The sequence below is a fragment of the Tinamus guttatus genome, unplaced genomic scaffold (assembly GCF_059628265.1).
Source record: "Tinamus guttatus ecotype Peru unplaced genomic scaffold, ASM5962826v1 Tinamus_guttatus_pri_ptg000559l, whole genome shotgun sequence".
NCBI classification, from domain to species: domain Eukaryota; kingdom Metazoa; phylum Chordata; class Aves; order Tinamiformes; family Tinamidae; genus Tinamus; species Tinamus guttatus.
Window position 1 is genome coordinate 357,461 of NW_028289093.1, and position 17,873 is coordinate 375,333.

A 17,873-nucleotide genomic window follows, 5' to 3' on the forward strand; every position below is an offset into this window, starting at 1 on the left:
CTAGCCACATATTGCAGTGGTGCAGGTAGCCACATATTTCAACTGAATTCAGAATACACTTGTCCTGATATGTGACAAGTTAATGAAGGTCAACATGGGTGTGTTACCTTTGCTGCTAGGATGTAGCAGCCCCTTTGCTCTGTACTTACCAGCTCATATGAAGTTTTAGAAGTTTTTTCTTTGTGCCCTCAAGTGGATGCTAATTGTTACTGCATCTGTAAACCAAAAAAAAAAAAAAGAAAAAAAAAAAGAAAAACCATAACATTTTGCAGAACAATCTTTTGAGCTGTGTACTGTTTTGTAACAGCTTTTCTGAGGAAAGAATGGATCAGTGGAAGAAATTTTAAAAGAATGAATGGTGACTCTAATAAAATTAAACGAATTCTGCAAGCTTCTTGAGATAGACTCCCAATGTCAAATCAACATTTGATTTAATATGAAGTAAAGTTGGTTGAATGTTTTCTCAAAGTAGAGAGTCCTTATGTTTAGCTTTGGTGTCATTGTTTCTGATGAGAGGTATATTTTATACCAAAGCAGAAATTATATCATAAGCACATGTTTAGTGGAGCTCTTATTTTCACAAACAGAATAAAGTATCGTGATACAGTATATTCTTGGATCAAGTAAGATATCTCACTAGGCCACACAGGTCAATGATCCATCTCCTATTACTTGCCCAGAGGTTTCTCAAGATGCATAAAGCTCAGAAAGTTTCTTCAAATGTATTTTGTCAGAGATTTTTGTTTAACTGTCTGCATTATTATACCTTTTGTTTAGCTTTGTTCTATCTGTTTTTTAAAAATAATTCTTTTTTTTTATAAGTCATAGTCATATTTTCATAGCAGATGAAAATAGCAAATGCAATTGTAATTATGGGGGACAGTAAGTAATAACTGACTGAAACAGTAAGGCTACCACATTCATCCCAAATGTTTAGTTGAATATATGGAATAAACAGAGAAAATCGTCTTTGGTTTTCCTAGTCTAATTTATTAAATTAGCAGTAAACGATTTTTTCTTCAGCAATACTAGCCTCTCTCTATTAAAAACTTTTCAGAAAGTAGTTATCTTTTTTAAAAATTTTGTTCTTATTTCAGTCCATGAATTAAAAAATGCACGTGGCTAATTCCTGACTTTTAGATTGTTGACAAAGAAGTTTACTGTTAATTTCCATTAGCCTAAATATGAAATCCAAAAAGTGTAAGATTTTTTTTATGCTTTCTAAATAACATTTGCTTTCAGATTTGGCTTTCTTCATCTACTCTGAATTATAAATTTACGTCTTTCTTTCAAACAGAGCATGTACATAGAGTTCATGGTTTCCAAGAACACTGCTGCAAGTAAATTCACTGCCCAAGATGTTAATGGAGAGCAATGATAGAGTGGTGCTAATTCAGCCAAACAAAGTATAGCGAGCTCTCACCTCACGTTACTCAAATCAGCATAGCACCCTTTTGTCTGGAGTTATTTTAGATGATATATTGTGCACAAAAGCTTGAGATAGGCCCAGGAATCCAGTGAAAATTATAAGACTCATTAGCTAACAATACAATTTATCTTCAAATATATTGCAATCTTTTGTTTTAGCCTATGTAAATCACTTCTCAGTGAAGTGAAAGTTTTGACATCACATGTCATATCTTCTTTCTTCTGTAATATTATTTTCTTCTGTTCATAATGTATGGCAGCTCTGCTTTCTTTCAAAAAGTACTTTCAGGTTGAAGTCTTTCTCTTGCAGATGTCAAAGGTAACAGCAAAACCAAAGTAGATCAATAGCCTATGTTCCGGATGAAACAACTCCATTTTGGGGTCTGTGAGATCAATGCATTGATTTGGAAGCCTGAAATCCCACAAAAGTGTGTTCGGCAACAGCTGGTGGCACAGAGTATTAGGCTTCTGCACCTGGATCTCCTATTGATTTTTAACACACATTTCAAATTAATTAGCTAAAACTTCTCCTGTTCAGAATGAGTGATACTTGGACTATGTAGTACTTCTTATGATATTGAAACTTTTGATTAACACCCTGTCCTTAGATAATTTTAGTGTTGCATGAATAGCCCATGGTTGTCTATGTCCCATTTTGCTTGGCTGTTGTTGGACACATGGAGGGTTGTTTTATGTGAGAGGATGTCACCCTACAGAAAGGCAGTATTTCACTTGCAGCATGCTTAGGATCTCATTGTGCTGCATAGTCACTTGTGATTTACTACAAACAATGCATCTTAGTTGAGGGTGCCTGCAGCCATTCCTTTCTGCAACAGCAGGATGTGTCTTGGGCTATTCCAAATCCTCAGCTTATGTGATCAGCAAAGCCCCATGCCATGTGTTCATCAGAGCTATGCCAATTTAGCCTGAACTGCAAATGGAGTCCCAAAAGTTTTGTGGTTTTGCCTTTCTAATTTGGAGATAAAAACACTCATGGATTCTACCCACAAGTTTAAGATAACTGCTGCAAGGCACATGTTCAACATCACGTTAGGCACGATTTTATGCCTTTGCAAGGATACAGTTTGGTCAAAAAAAATCCAGGATTTGCTCTGAGAAAACAAGTTTCAGTGATATATTAATATCTAGTCTGATTCCTGCTGAATCAATGAAATAATTTAACTGTTGTGAGCCTGGTGCCAATGCCGCATAGATAAAAAGAAGGGGACTCACAACATCCAAGCTTATCAACATGGCCAGTGCTGTGTTCCCTCACTTGCTGCCATTGTTTTTATGACAGTGTGATGGCTTGCCCCTTGCAACTGTGATTACCTAGACAGTGTTTTCCCTAAAAATAGTCCGCTCCAGAGTACAGTGCATCACACCAATTGAAGTTTCTGGCTGAGAAAATGAGCATGTTTGTAGGCTACCACTTATTGATTTTAGCCACTTGTGGGTAATTCTGCTAGCTTTGGTAAGGAGCTGTCAGCCTTGAGCAGACGGCCGTACACAGGCACCATGGAAGTTTGTCGGAGCTGTGTCTCGACGAGATGAATTCTAATGAATCCCGCCTCTAAACACCAGAGCTTAATCCCTATTCAAAAGGGATTAGTATTCAAATTTATCATAGAATCAAGAATGATTAGTGGTCTATCACATACAGTATGTCACAGAATATTCACCCGAAAGCTTGGGTCACTGCTTGTTTGTTTCTTAATTTTGTGATTTTCGCTCCGTTAGCAGGGCAGGCTTTTCTAGCTGTTGTCATTTGCCGTTAGAAATTAATGATACAAGTGTCATGAGGAGATGGTTAGGGAAAACTTTTGAGTCTGGCTGCTCTGTGAGACACTTCGCAGCTGTATGCTAATGACGAGAAAAGTTTTTCCTTTCCTGGGGGAAGGTTCGTGAAGATTCTGGTTGGGTGCTCTGGCTCAGGAGATGTGGGCTTCATGTCTAAAGAAGTTTCTAACAGGACATTTGATCACAAGCGCAGACTGCAGAGGAAGGCTTGAAACAGAGCCTTTGACTGAAGAAGACTTGCTGCTGTTGACATATGGATAGTCCATAGAAATAGTCCTTTAAAGTTCCTCCCTTCATAAAGCAGTACTGACTGTTTTTTAAAAATCTCCCTGTTAAGCTTGAATCTTTTGAGAGATCAGGTAAACTAGTTCAGAAAAGATTAGGAAGGGTAATACAACTAGGTAAATGCATAGCAAACTAGTCCAAATTGACAGTGCCTGTGATTGTAAATGAAACAGTTCCTGAGGCCAGAATAACACTTAAAATTAAATTTGCCCACAGGAATCTAATGCGCTGGTAGTGTTCTGCAAGATTCAATAAGTGCATTTCAAGAGTGCTTTCCTGTCCATATAATGGAAAGAATAGGAAAAATATTATAGCAGTAGGGGGTACTGAGCACAATTAAGAACAGTGTTTTTCCCATTTCTATGTTTAAAAAATGTCAGACAATGGGAGCATATGACTTCTTTGGTGCCTTTTACTGCTTTTTCAGGGATTTCTGTCATGCTGGAGTTGTGTTTATAGGAGCAGTTACCATAAGGCATTAATTGAAAGCTTAAATTTTCAAATGTGTTACGTAAGTATTTAGAATCTTAGCGTGTACATATACACTTAGCTTATGCCAACCAATAAACTAGATGTAGATCATGTATTAAAATGTTTGTCAAAGGGAATCTGTAGTTCATGCACGAAGAGGAAAATTGGATCTTGGGCAGTGTTACTCTTTTACTTCATTGAGTGCCAGCTCCGTTTGCTCTTTCTTCATTTAATATCATTATTCTGGGTGAAGTAAACTATTCATACTCAGATGAACTAGTATAAATCAGTCTACACCAGAAAGGGTCTGTGTTATCTGGCAATAACACCTTTGGAACCAATTGACTACACTGAAGGAACTGGGATAGTCGGGTGAACTGGAAGTCAGGAAAGGGGTGAGAAAAGCTCTATGAGGTGTGACATTCTTATTATAGCTAACCATGCTGGATCAGTTCGGTGGTCACACAGAAGTCAAATAAACATGACCTAGGCATGTCCCATCCCCCTGCATCTTCAGTCAGACCCTGTATTAAGTTAAATGAGAAATGTTGTACAGCGTGCTGGAGCTAGGAAGCTATTCCTTACCAGCAGCAAGTGGTCATTTCATATCTCAAAGCATAGAATTGGATTACTTTATTTGCTTAGCTTTCTCAGTGCAATGTTCAGGTTGTAGAAAATGTCTTCTAAAAATCTAATGACTGATGGATATTTCAAAATAATGTTTCACTTATGGAAGATTCCTGAGAACAAAATATGAAGGAATGAGTGCCAAAGATCTAGGAGGAGAGAAGACAACAAGAAAGAATTTCATAAAGACTAAGAGGATGCTGGCTCAGAATGCAGACTTTTTTTCCTTTTTTCTTTTTTCAGGAAATCCTGCCCTTTAGTAGCAGAGACAGACTGAATCAAGCATTTGGAAGATAAGGGACTAAGGCAGTATAACTATGCAGTGAGGGTGGACTTTCTCCACTGTAAGGCAGAATAATTCAAAAGGGCATATGGCCTGCAAGTGTTAATTGCCACCTTCTTCATTAGCCCCATTGGAAACAGGTGTTTTGATTCTTTTCGGCTCATCCACGGCTGGGGATATGTGAGCTTCTGCTTTAGGGGACCAGTTAGGAACTAAAATAGCCAGAAAGGGGGAGGACAGGCAGGCACCTAGAGCAAGAGGCCACCGGGGTGGGCCTGTGGTGGGATAAAAGGTGAAGGAGATACCTGACTCATGCCCAAAACTTCTTTTTGGAGCACAGCTTACATGTCTGGCTAAAACTACCACTTGTGACTGGTAAGATCACTTAGCAGCTTGATATCCATTGCTGGAGGCTCATACCTGGCAAAATATGTTCTTAGCACCTGCTGTGCTGCTGTTTTGTGAAATAGCAGCAAAAATAATGCACTGTCCTTTGTGCCCTCAAAACATCCTTGTTTGGGCTGAGCAGCTCAGAGAATCTCATCTCTTCTGCTGCAGTAGTTTTCTTCCCCTTTCTAGTGCTCCTGAACACTACAACCAAATAATACATATAGGGATTTAGCTAAATCCCTTTCCTGAGTAATTATTGATGAATCTTGGCAGTCTGGAGTTAGTATAGCTAAAAAAAAAAGGAACAAAAGAAGAAAAAGCTTATAGTGAGGTCTTTTCTGACTCTGTTCTATACCTCGAAATAAGAGAAAACTTCGTAATTGTATGTTGCATTAGTTCAGAGCAGTAAAACAGTAGCTGCTCTGAGACAGACTGTAAAAGGGAGATAGCAGTAAATCAACAAAGTCAAACCCACAATCCTATTTATCATCCAGTCAAAAAGTTTTACCATATCCTAATTACTGTCTTGTCTTCTCTCCCCTAGGGTCTGTGTAGTTTAAGCAGTAATCCCATTCCTTGTTTGAGGGATACCAATTTGCCTTACAGGTGCCTCACGTTTGTTTGCATACATTACTTAAGTCTTGGTGATATTACAGCATGTTGGCTCCGCAGCTGGCTGTGCAATTGCTAGAGCTATTATGGATTATACTGTCTCCTGATCAGGTATTAATAGAGTTTCCTCAGTAACCCACAAGTGATTAATGAGATGAGAAGATAAAATACTCCACCTGCTGCAGCAGCCATGAAAACTGAATTAATGAGTAGGGGGGAAAAAAAAAAAAAAAAAGAGTCTTGAGGCTTCAGTGTACTGTACAAGCCAGATCAGCTGCTTATTTGCCTCAGCTCCTAATGATGCTGTTTGCGAATGAGTTAGCGCTTCCTGAATTAGCACACTAGCACACAGTCAATCCAGGGAAAATTATGCATTACTATGATAATTGCTGTATACCATAAAAAATGCTTATCTATCTTCAAGACTGTAATCTTAGGAAAAACACCTTATATTCATTATTCCATTGTGTATTATTTAAGTACAGTATTGCCTATAAAAGTACACAATGGAATAAATGCATTGATGAGAGTTTTAGTAGAGAATGTGCATTGAATGTAATAGGCACATGTGAGTTTCCAGCATTTTGTCTGTAATATGAGGGACAGATCTATATTACAGTAAATAGTTTTCTGTAATTATTATAAGGTCGAATTGTAAATGTGTGAGTATGTTGAAAGCATGGAAGAATATTCTTAATCTTTATTTAAAATGTTATTTTATATTTATTGGTAAAAATGACATTTTAAAAACTTTAAAATTAGATCTGTTGATTTTCCACGTTCTATTTAAATTAATGTAAATCTTATCAGTCCAAATCTAAACAGAATCCACAAGTGCTTTGTCAAACAAATAAGCAACCCTGTGCTCTCTTTACATAGGTAAGCCTTTCAGCATACTCTGCAGAGTAATCAACTCAGCCTCCTGGACAGAGGAGAAATTCAGTTCCAGAAGATAGTGACTGAAAATGCAGTCACTATTGTTGATGCTTATAGAAGTGAGGAATCTCAGTAGGCAGGTAGAAATGTAAGAATTTTTACATTTTAAAAGCTCCTATTTTAAACCAGTTTTATCAACTTCATCAACTTTTTTTTTTTCCAGAGCTGCAGAGTTTTGAAGACATTGTTTGCAGATGATTTTTTAAACCAACGCTTGCAGTTTTCAGTGAAAAGTCAGGAACTGACATCTGCAAGCGAGAGTTCTCACACTCAGCTACTGACTGCCAGCAGTCTTTCCACTCTCATTTCCATGGAAACTGCTCAAGGAAAGTTTGTGGAAAGTTTGTATTTTTAATTCCTTAGCCTATATTCACCCAACCATCCAACACACAGAGATGGGAACTGGTCCAACGCATCCAGCAGAGTCCAGTTAGGAGGGGTACTTTTAGCAGTTGGGATCTAACCCTAAAACATGATTTGAAGTTTGTTGGATGTTGCTTCCTATTGTGATATTTTTACCTTTTTTTTGTTTGTTTACCTATAAGTCTTAAAAAGTTTGTTGTATGAGTAGCATAGTAGCCACTTTGCTACTTAGATCCAAACTAATCAGAAAAAATAGCAGAAAGGTGTAAACCATTTGGATTTCATGTCCATTCTCTTGATGCTAGCCACCGGATAGCTCATGTTCATGTGTAGAAATGGTAGCTATTCAGTTCAGGGTTTTGCAGTCATCAAAAAGATGACACTACACATCTTTTGGATGCTCTGAATCTGTTCTCCTTCACTGCCATCTGTAATTGAAGTAACACCACTAAAGACATAGGGCCTGAATCTGACTTCATCTCTTTCTTAATCTTATCCTTATTATATATTTTATAATCATATATCTCCTTAACATCTCATTCTGGATCCAGATCAACTCCATTTAACAAATGTGAGTGCCAGCAGGTACTTCGGGAACTGTTGTACCGTGGCATTGTATAGTCTTCTCGATGACACCGATGAGGCTTCCCAAGATTAAAATTACTGCAGATTCAGCTGCTGAACACTGCACATAGGAAACCTATGTATTATAACCAAATGAATCTCTTGAATTCATTTAGTCCTGTACAACACTCAACTGTGTTAGCAAATATTGACTCTCATAAGAAATTGGATAACATTGATTTTTTTTTAGAGCAGTTTTCCTAACGGTGCATAGGCTCATTAGTCTGCTGTTTCTGGCAGCCTTAAAATGGTCGACAGTTCCAGTAGGGGCTGGATTAATCCAGTGTTGGTGAATATAGTTAAGATGTATACTAAAAAATAGCTCCTACAAAAACATTGTGATGGATAGTAATAAAAATTTTAGCAAATATTATTTGATTATCTTGCTGAATAATTAAAAAAAATCAGAAATGTATTCAGAAAAAAAGGCCAAAATTTGTATTATGAATAATTCATAATGAATAATTCATCCATTCCTGCACTATATAGAAATGTTTTTGCTAATCTGCACATACATTTATATCTTTTATTTAAAGCTTCTGTTCCAGTGGCTCCAGGCAGTGTTCAGCAGTTGAATAAATCCAGAACCACAGCATCCTGCCCATGCAGAAACGTCAAATCTAATAAACAATGTTTGCTCCTGGCAGCCCAGGTGGTGCACTCACCGTGTTAGCCCAGCCTGACCACAGGCACCCAAGAGCTGCCAAAAATTCACCCTTTTCCAGTGTTCTCAGTGTTCTCATAGTCCTCTCCAGTGAGAAACCCCAGATCCAACCACTCATGCAATTTCTGAGGCTGCATACAGAAACCTTCCTTTCTCCTGATCTCTAGTTGCTTTTCTTCCTCTCTCTGGGATTTGTATTTCTTTCTGTAATAGGGTGAATTAAAATGATCTATGCTTTGTATCCCATACCTCAAAGCTCACATGTCTCTTTTAGCTACCTTCCAATACTCACAAGCCTCCATTTGCCTTTGAGTAACATGGTGGGCATAGTCTTTTCAAAGATAGGTCTTCCATTCACTCCTAAAAAAAAACGCTATAGTCTAGCAGATATAGTAGCCTGGACCTTGAAAATGTTCCCATGGAAAAGGAAAAAATATTCCATAGTTCCTTTATAGATACAATTACAAATTTCAGCCATTGTTATGAGGTAACTGCAACTTGGATGTCTCTTTGGGCAACAGCTGTGACATTTAGTTCTTTGAAAAATCTTGTCTTCAGATTACTTATTACTTTTATTAACCCACAAATGACGTTCCCAATACATTGTATTGCAAAAAATCGTGAGCTTCTTATCTGCAAGCAAATAGAAGAGTCAGTGCATGCACTGCGTGTAGGGAATCTTTTCTAGGCAGAGAAGAGTAAATAGTAGAATCCCCCAAATACTTAACTTTTACATTGCCTTTGGCATTTTAATTATTATTTGGTGGTATGGATAATTATATTTTATCAAGCAGAAAGTTAGGTCACTTTCACTTCACTTTTCAAAAAATGTAACCTGCAATGGTATTGTTCTCTGCTGTCAGATTTCCCTTTTATGTAAGTTTATAAGTTTATTGTGATAGCATTCAAAAGGCTATGTCTATAAAGTTCTTGTAGGGTACGGCGGTCGGAAGATCTCGTGCTGTGCGGAAAGAATAGGGGAGATGGGCACGTGCCCGTATAAGGCGGTGTTAACGCTATTGGCTACGGGGCGCGCTTCCGCACACAGGCGCCCTATATAAGTTCGGATGTACCTGCAATAAACGCCATTTGCTGCATCCACCATATTGGTGTCTGTGCTCATTTGGCCCGGGTTCCCGGGTGGTGGCGCCCGTGCCCGCTCGACGCGCCGAGGCAATTGAAGCCGAAAGGCAGCAAGTGGTGACCCCGACGTGATTCGGCGGGCGGCTCCTGAGAGAGGGGGCGGCCGGGGAAGCGGCGAGGACTCCATGGAGGCGACTGTGAAGGTCGTGTTAGCGTGTGCTCGGGAATGGGATGTTTCTGTGAAACCTAGCGCAGTTAAGTGCTGCATCGAGCGGCTCCTGAAAGAGGGGGCGATTCACAATGCCGGGGATGTTGTGTTTCCCCAGCATTGGGCTGCCTGTACTACTGCACTAGCGGAGTACAGTATGAGTAGTAAATCGGCAAAAGAATTGAAGACTTGGGGAACTATCAGGCAACTTTTACAAAGAACTCGGGAAGAGAGCAAGTCCTGGGAAACAGCGCGGGCGGCAGTGGGCGTGACCGATACTGCGGGGGCGGAAGAAGCGCCACAAGTCTATCCGGCAGCCAAGGATGGGGAGGGGAGGCCCACTGGGTACCCTTGGGAGGAACTGCAGGCCGCGGAGCGGCGGTTAGACCAGTCCCCTGCTGAGGACGATCCGGGAGGTGGCGGCCACGTAAATCAAGGGGAACGCCCAGTCCCGACAGCCCCAGCGATGCCGATAGTAGTGGACGACCCCAGAGATTGGGTTCCAGGGATGCTCCTGCGACCTCAATACCCTCCAGAAGAGGATGAACCGCCTCGGAGGGCACCCCAGAGGGTTCATGGCGCCGCCGGAAGACGGCCAGCGCCTTTGCCCATGCTGAAAGAGGAGGCGGGGGAGGGGTCAGACGACTCCTCCTCCGGGGGGGGGGGAACTCCGTGGGGGAGCTGACGGCCAAGTTTCAGCGTTTGGGGTGGAGGCCGGAGGAGGGGGCGGTCTCCAGGATGGGGAAAAGGGGAAGGGAGGAAAAGATAGCTCAGAATAAGGAAGGACCTGGAGGCGCGATGGCAGAACTCTTCCAACTCCTCTCTAGGATCGAGAGGGAGGTAGGCGTACAGCGGAAAGGTTTGCAAGAGTTGCAACGTAAGATTTCGACTACACCAGTCCCAGCTGCGAACCTGAGAGAGCCAGCGCAGAGATATCAGTGGAAGGTGCTCCCTCAGGGGATGAAAAACTCCCCAACTATTTGCCAGAGGTTAGTGGCCCAAGCATTGCAATCATCCATTACATGGACGATTTGCTGCTGGCTACAGCCACGCAGCAGGCTACTGACAAACTGGAAAAGGAGGTGGTTGATCATCTACAGCAGGAAGGGCTGTATATTCAGGAGGCAAAGACGCAGAGAGGTAGTTCGGTGTCTTACTTAGGGACACAAATCCTTCCTGAAACCGTCCGTCCACAGCCGTCCAAACTTGACCTGGAGGTGAGAACCTTGCATGATGTTCAGAAGTTGGTAGGGGCGATTCAATGGTTGCGCGCCTTGGTTGGCATACCTACCGACCTCATGACACCGTTGTTCGAACTGCTGAAGGGCCAGCACCCATGGGAGAAGCGGGAACTGACGCCCGCAGCTATCGAGGCCCTAAAAAAGATCGAAAGCCTAGCCTCTGAAAGCCACCTTTGCAGGTGGGACCCGGCGCGCCCTGTTGAGCTATACCTAAATGTAACAAGAAGGGGAGCCGTGGGGCTGTTAGGACAAGGGAACCCTGAGAGACCACATGCCCTATGGTGGATCTTGTCCAAACAACTGACAACAGCCTACATGTCCTATTTAACGGCGATGGCCAAGCTAATCATTAAAGGCAGGGCCGCATGCATCAGACATTTTGGCGTTGAACCGACTGCGGTGTGGGTGCCAATTAAAAAGGAATTATGGGATGAAGCGATGCAAGAGCAGAGCAGTCTGCTCGTGGCCATAGAAGGGTACCCTGGGGAGGTGAAATACGGCCCCGCCTTGGAACTATACCGGCACCTGCCACTCGTTGCACTACGGTGCACCCCACGAGTGTTGAGCGAGCTGAGGGAGGGCCTTACGGTCTTCACCGATGCCTCCTCCACGACTGACTCACCTGTTGTAGTATGGTGTGATATTACCTGGGAAAGGGTCAGGATTACCGTACCGGGCAGTAGTGTACAATATCTGGAAGCTACCGCGGTCGCTCATGCTTTGAGAATCTGGCCGGGACAGCATGTGAACATAGTTACTGACTCAATGTTTGTTTATAAGCTACTGCTTAACATGGCCACCCCCGGATGGGCAGGAACCCCAATAGCAATCATGCTGGAGGAAGCGTTACAGTATAGAACGGCTACAGCCTCCATTGTGCATGTAAGAAGCCATGACTCCCTAGCGGGATACTACCAAGAAGGTAATCAGAAAGCTGATGAGGCTGCAAAAGGGGTTTGGACTGCTGCATGTGCCCGAGAGGTGCACGAGTACCTACATATAGGAGCCAAAGCGTTAGCAAAGCATTGCGGGATCCCACTAGCGGCGGCTAGAGACGTGGTGGCAGCTTGCCCGTACTGCCAGCGGTCAAGCCTTTGGGGAGCAGGAGTCAACCCACGAGGGCTGCAGGCGAATCAAATATGGCAGTCTGACTTTACCCTCTGCCCTCTCTTGAAGCCGCAACTATGGCTGGCCGTCACGGTGGATAATCATGGCTACGCAGCACCGCAAGGTGACTGCACATGCCGCACAGCAACACTGGACTACTGTCATTGCCTGGCTAGGTGTTCCACGCACCATGAAGACAGACAACGGCTCTTGCTTCACGGCTCAGTCCACACAGGACTGGGCCGAGAAGTGGGGGATCCGTCTGGTACATGGAGTCCCATACAACAGTCAGGGGCAGGCTATAGTTGAGAGAGCGAACCAAACACTCAAAGAGAAGATTAGGGTTCTTGGGGAGGGGGAAGGACATACCCAAGGAATCCCCGTGGTGAAGCAACCAGAAATCTTAATGCGAGCGTTATACTCGCTAAACCACTTTGTCCGGGGTGACGAGAACAAGACGTCAATAGATAAACATTGGGCGGTCGCGGCTGTGGAGGACGGACCTCCAGTTCTGGTCAGATTCCCGCAACAGGGGGTTTGGGAACCCGGCTGGGACCTGGTAACCCAGGGAAGGGGTTATGCAGCTGTGCGACGGCAGGGAATAATCAAATGGGTGCCGGCAAGATGGGTGAGGCCGGACCTTAAGACTAATAGCGACTGCAAGTCTTCTCCTACAGGACCGAACTGTGGGACGTCCTCGCAACCCGTACGCCCGTCTGGAGGAGACGAGGAAGCTGGAGGAGCGAAACCCTCGTAGACGCGATGGGAAAAGGCCGCCGCACTTGTGTGTTATCCTATTATTGCAGGTTTTGTGGCAGCTCGTTCAAAGTAGTGATGTTTAGGTTAACATAGGATGTTTGGGTTAACATGGGACGTTTACGTTGACATAGGATGTCTAGGGGAGGGGGAGATGTAGGGTACGGCGGTCGGAAGATCTCGTGCTGTGCGGAAAGAATAGGGGAGATGGGCACGTGCAGGGGAGATGGGCACGTGCCCGTATAAGGCGATGTTAACACTATTGGCTACGGGGCGCGCTTCCGCACACAGGCGCCCTATATAAGTTCGGATGTACCTGCAATAAACGCCATTTGCTGCATCCACCATATTGGTGTCTGTGCTCATTTGGCCCGGGTTCCCGGGTGGTGGCGCCCGTGCCTGCTCGACGCGCCGAGGCAATTGAAGCCGAAAGGCAGCAAGTTCTATAACATATGGCATATATTTAACATGGCTTGTGAATTAAAAATAACAGCCTGCCATCTGCCTTTGTGAGCAGATTTTATCAAAGTCTAAATGAAAGCTCAAAGATGTGAATGTTGTCAATTAAAATATGAAACACTCAGGTTCATGACAGGGTAAAAGTGCTCAGACTCACCTTACTTGAACTTGTTCCTAGCAGCCTAGCTAGATTAGACGCTCTGTTTGAGCAATTGCTTCTTATAGGAATAAAATATCATATTGATTCCTTGGGGATATGTCTTGTTTTGAGAAAAAATAAACTTCACAACCTTACTGCCCATTGGTCTATGAGAAATGAACTGTTTGAAAAGGTGTTATATTAGCAATTTAAACACTGCCTTCTTTCCCTGTTGAAGTTAGAGCCACGAATAATTGATCATTTGTTGATTTTTTGGCTTCAAGGCTTTTTTGCTAAGGATTGGGTTTTTTAATATTTTGAAATGGGGTAAATCTAAAAAATTAAAAATTAAAAAATTAAAAATTAAAAAAAGTCTTCTCCCTTACTTTCACTTTTCTTTAGCTGAAATTATTCACTACCTTGTCAAAGGATATAATACTATCCTGACTGACAATGTCTGCCCATAACATTCCATATTCTTATGACCAGAAGGTCATAAGATTTGATTACTGCAACTTTTGACCCCAAGTAGTTTCAGCTGCTATAACAGGAGTTGTCAAGAGAAGATTGTTCCAGGGTTTTGTCCCCTTCACCTGCTGCTTGCTGAATCCAGAATACAGTTCAAAATCATTTTTTTCAAAATCTGTCAAAACCCAACATAAGGTTTTACCTTCCATCTCCTCTCCTACTCCCCTCCCTTTCCCCTCCAAAAAAAGGGAAAAAGAATGAATGTTTTATTTTACAAGTTCACACACACACAAGTGTGTGAATGGGACTCAAATCTTAGAAGCTGTATCAGCTGAACTCTGGATATTCTTTCTATTAAATGCATTTTTTTTCAGCTTGGCAATCCCTAAATAAACTCTTTACACAAATTTAAAATTTATCAAGCTTTTGAAAACCTGAGAGGGGAGAGAGTAAGACAGCAACTTTTGCTACTACTTCTAATATATCAGGACTTCAGATGTTTTGATGGTGCTCTATAGGTATCTAAAACTCTCTAATGTCCCACTGTATGTGTTAACAAAAAGAGAAAAGAAGCTGGTCAGTATTTCAACCAATCACTATATCCTTTCCTCTTGTTTAATTCCATGTCATGCAGAAAGCTGCAAATTCAAATGAAACTACAGTTGCATATGTGGGCAGTGCGGAGCTGAACCTTGTCACTTTTGGTTGACCTGAACCTATATGCTGAATTCTTTCAAATGAAAGGCCTTGAGAGCTTTATATGGAATCTGACTCAAATTCTGTGCTTCAAGTCTGGTCTTGGGATGTTTAGTGAAACTATTGAGCAACTCCAAAGAATGCAAAGAAATTAGATTAACATAAAGTAATTTTAAGCAAGATTTTAATTCTATTTTATTACATAAAAAGGCTTGAGATACCCTCTTGAGCAGCACCAAGATCTAAATTGGAGCAGTATTAGTTACAATCAACATATGATGCAGTCAAACATACATTAAGCAAATCAGTCTAGATTTATTTCCGCTTAACTAGGGAAGTATTGGAGAAAATCCATTTGTTTTATTTTGTTTTGTTTGGTCTTGTTTTGTTTTGTTTTTAGTTGAGGGAAAAGACAGGTCTTACAGTCTTATCCTCTGCAATATGTAGAGCAAAAGGCATGACTCCAAATGTGTGTGTTTAGGAGGAAAGATAGCTTCTTTATGAAACTAAACAAGTTCCTCCTTGTGAAGATGCATTGGCATTGTGAGATGTCAGGAAACAAAAGTCTCTGAGTCATTTACCGTAAAACAGGAAAAAAAAGTGTTCTTCAAAAATGAAGTAACTCAAATTCATCCTCAAAAGAGAGAGAGGAAAAAAAAGATATAAATAAATAGGAAGGTCTGAATATATCAGACACTCCAGAACACTCTTCAATCTCACACACTTCCATGACTGCCAAAGAGTTGTGATTCCTCCCTTAGAAACTCTTTTGGAATACATTTTGATAAATGCATTGGATGAAATGCATTAAATTTTCACAGCCTGCCAAGTTCAGTGTATCAGAGTCGTCTCAGATACAGTGAATTTGGCTGGCTGCAAACATTTAATATCCTCTCTGTAGGACAGACTGAACTTTTAGAGTCTGACAGATCCTCTGGCCCAGACTTGTTCACTCATTTATCACCATCTTGTTCCCTTCACTGGCTAAATAAATAAACAAAAGTAGAATGGAAAAAAAGCTGTGTGAATTTTTGTCATAGATCTGGTGAAGCTCTTGCTTTATATTCAGTGCAACAGAGGAAACAGCAATCCCAGGCAAGAGTGGTTTTGTGGTTAAAGCATAGGACTTGGAGTCGGGAGACTTGGGCTTCCTCCCTCAATTGCCACAGACATCACATGTGATCATGAAGATGGTTTCTGCATGTTCAGACTGAGATTCAGTGTTGATTATGACTGGAGTAGAAGCAGAATCCTAACCTTGCTTGTTGGGGCCTTAGTAAGAATATTTAGGAAAGTGGAGTTTGTGGGGAACTGGACCGACGCCTAGCAACCAAGCACCTGGAGGAGAACCAATCAGCTGGGAGCCTGTAGCCAATGAGTGCTGCTCCTCAGCGCATGCCCACCTGCACCGGTATAAAGCCCTGCTACAGACAACAGCAGAGTGGAGTTGACCTCACTTTGTGTGGAGGTGTTGTTTGCTCTGGCTTGTGGGGAGGGCCCTGGCACTTGGCACGAGAGTGACCCTCGACATCTGGTGACCCCGACGTGATCGTGCGAGAACGCGAGGGATCTTGCTGGAGAAAAGCGGATTGTGACCATGACATGGTGAGTCAGAATGGGAATTGGCGCATCTAGAGTGAAAGTTGCTGCAACAGCAATGGAACATGATACTGTTGAACGCTTCATAAGGCTTGCTCAAAAAACTAAGATTGAGGTCTCGAAAACCGAGTTAACTGATTTATTGCAATTTTGTAAGAAGAGAAAAATCATAGAAGAAGCTTCCCAAGCATATAAATTTGAATCATGGGAGCGAGTAGGAAGAGAACTATGGGGCGGTGTACGATTAGGCTCAGAGGAAGCGTGGCGCCTCACAAAGACATTTCGTCTAATATGGCCTATGTTTGAGCGGTTAGTCGCTATTGTGTTCTGGGAAGCGCTCCATGGAGAAGAAGAGGAAAATGGGTCTGAAAGTTCTGAATGTACTAACAATACTGAGCCAAATCAGTGTAAGAAAATAGATAATAAGAAAAAGGTAACCTCACCTAAACAGGCATGTCCGGTAACTTTGGCTGAATGAGAAGTATGGGGGGGAGTGGATGAGTATCTCCCCCCATGGGAGGGGGAGGAGCGACCACCTCCCACAGCACCCGAATGGGAAAAGCGACCACCTCCCACAGCGCCCAAAATGGAAGTGGACCCAATTAAAGTACCGATCCCAGATGGATCGGATGATGATAATGCCATGGTTCAAAAAATGCGACAAGAACTTCGGGGACAAGCAGAGAGAATGACAGAATTATTAGAACAAATGCGGCGATTAGACTGCGGGTCCAAGGCCAGAGATGTGAAGGCAGCATATAAGGCTGCCCACAGGGCTATAGTGGAAGGGTTGGAAAATGTAGACAAACAATTGGAGCAGTGGGAGGCCTGAAAAGATGCTCCTAAGATTCAAAAGAAAGCAGCTGGAGGAAGTGACCCAGCTGAAGAAGGATTGTTGCTGGAGCTCCCAGCCACTGCAGGTGAAAGTAATGATGAGGGAATGCCACCTGTTGATCCAACATTTAATGCGGGAGCACGGTATAAAGGACTTGTAGAGAATGCTCAGTTACAAGGAGAATTTGTATTAACACCACTAGCAGCTCCTGTAGTAATGGGAGCCCAGGGCCCCAGGTGGGAACCTCTCGATTGGAAATTGGTTCAAAGCATACAAAAAACAGTAATGCAGTATGGGCACGACAATAAGTTGGTGAGAAATCAGGTCTCTGTTTAAATATTCCCATATGGTGCCTGCGGATAGCAGAGCGATAATGGAGCTTCTGCTTTCCTCTACTGCTTATATGCTTTGGTTAGCAAAATGGCAGGAAAGATTAGAGGAAAAACAATTGGAGAATCTAAATTGCAGTATGGATGATCCATTAAGGGTTGCCACCCTTGATCAACTGATGGGCAATGGGCGTTACCGGGCAACCGAGGCCCAGGCAGCGCTCCACCCCAGGATACTACAGCAATCAAAAAATGCAGCGCTAGCCGCTTTTCTTGCACTACCACAAATAGGAACGCCACAGTTGCCATACACCAAAATAACACAAAAGCCGAATGAGTCTTTTTTCAACTTTGTTGATCGGCTGAAGGAAGCCCTGGATATGGCACCTAATGTGCCTTCGGAAATGAAAGCAATATTGGCAAAAGATCTAGCAGTTCAAAACACAAACCAAACTTGCAAGCAACTATTA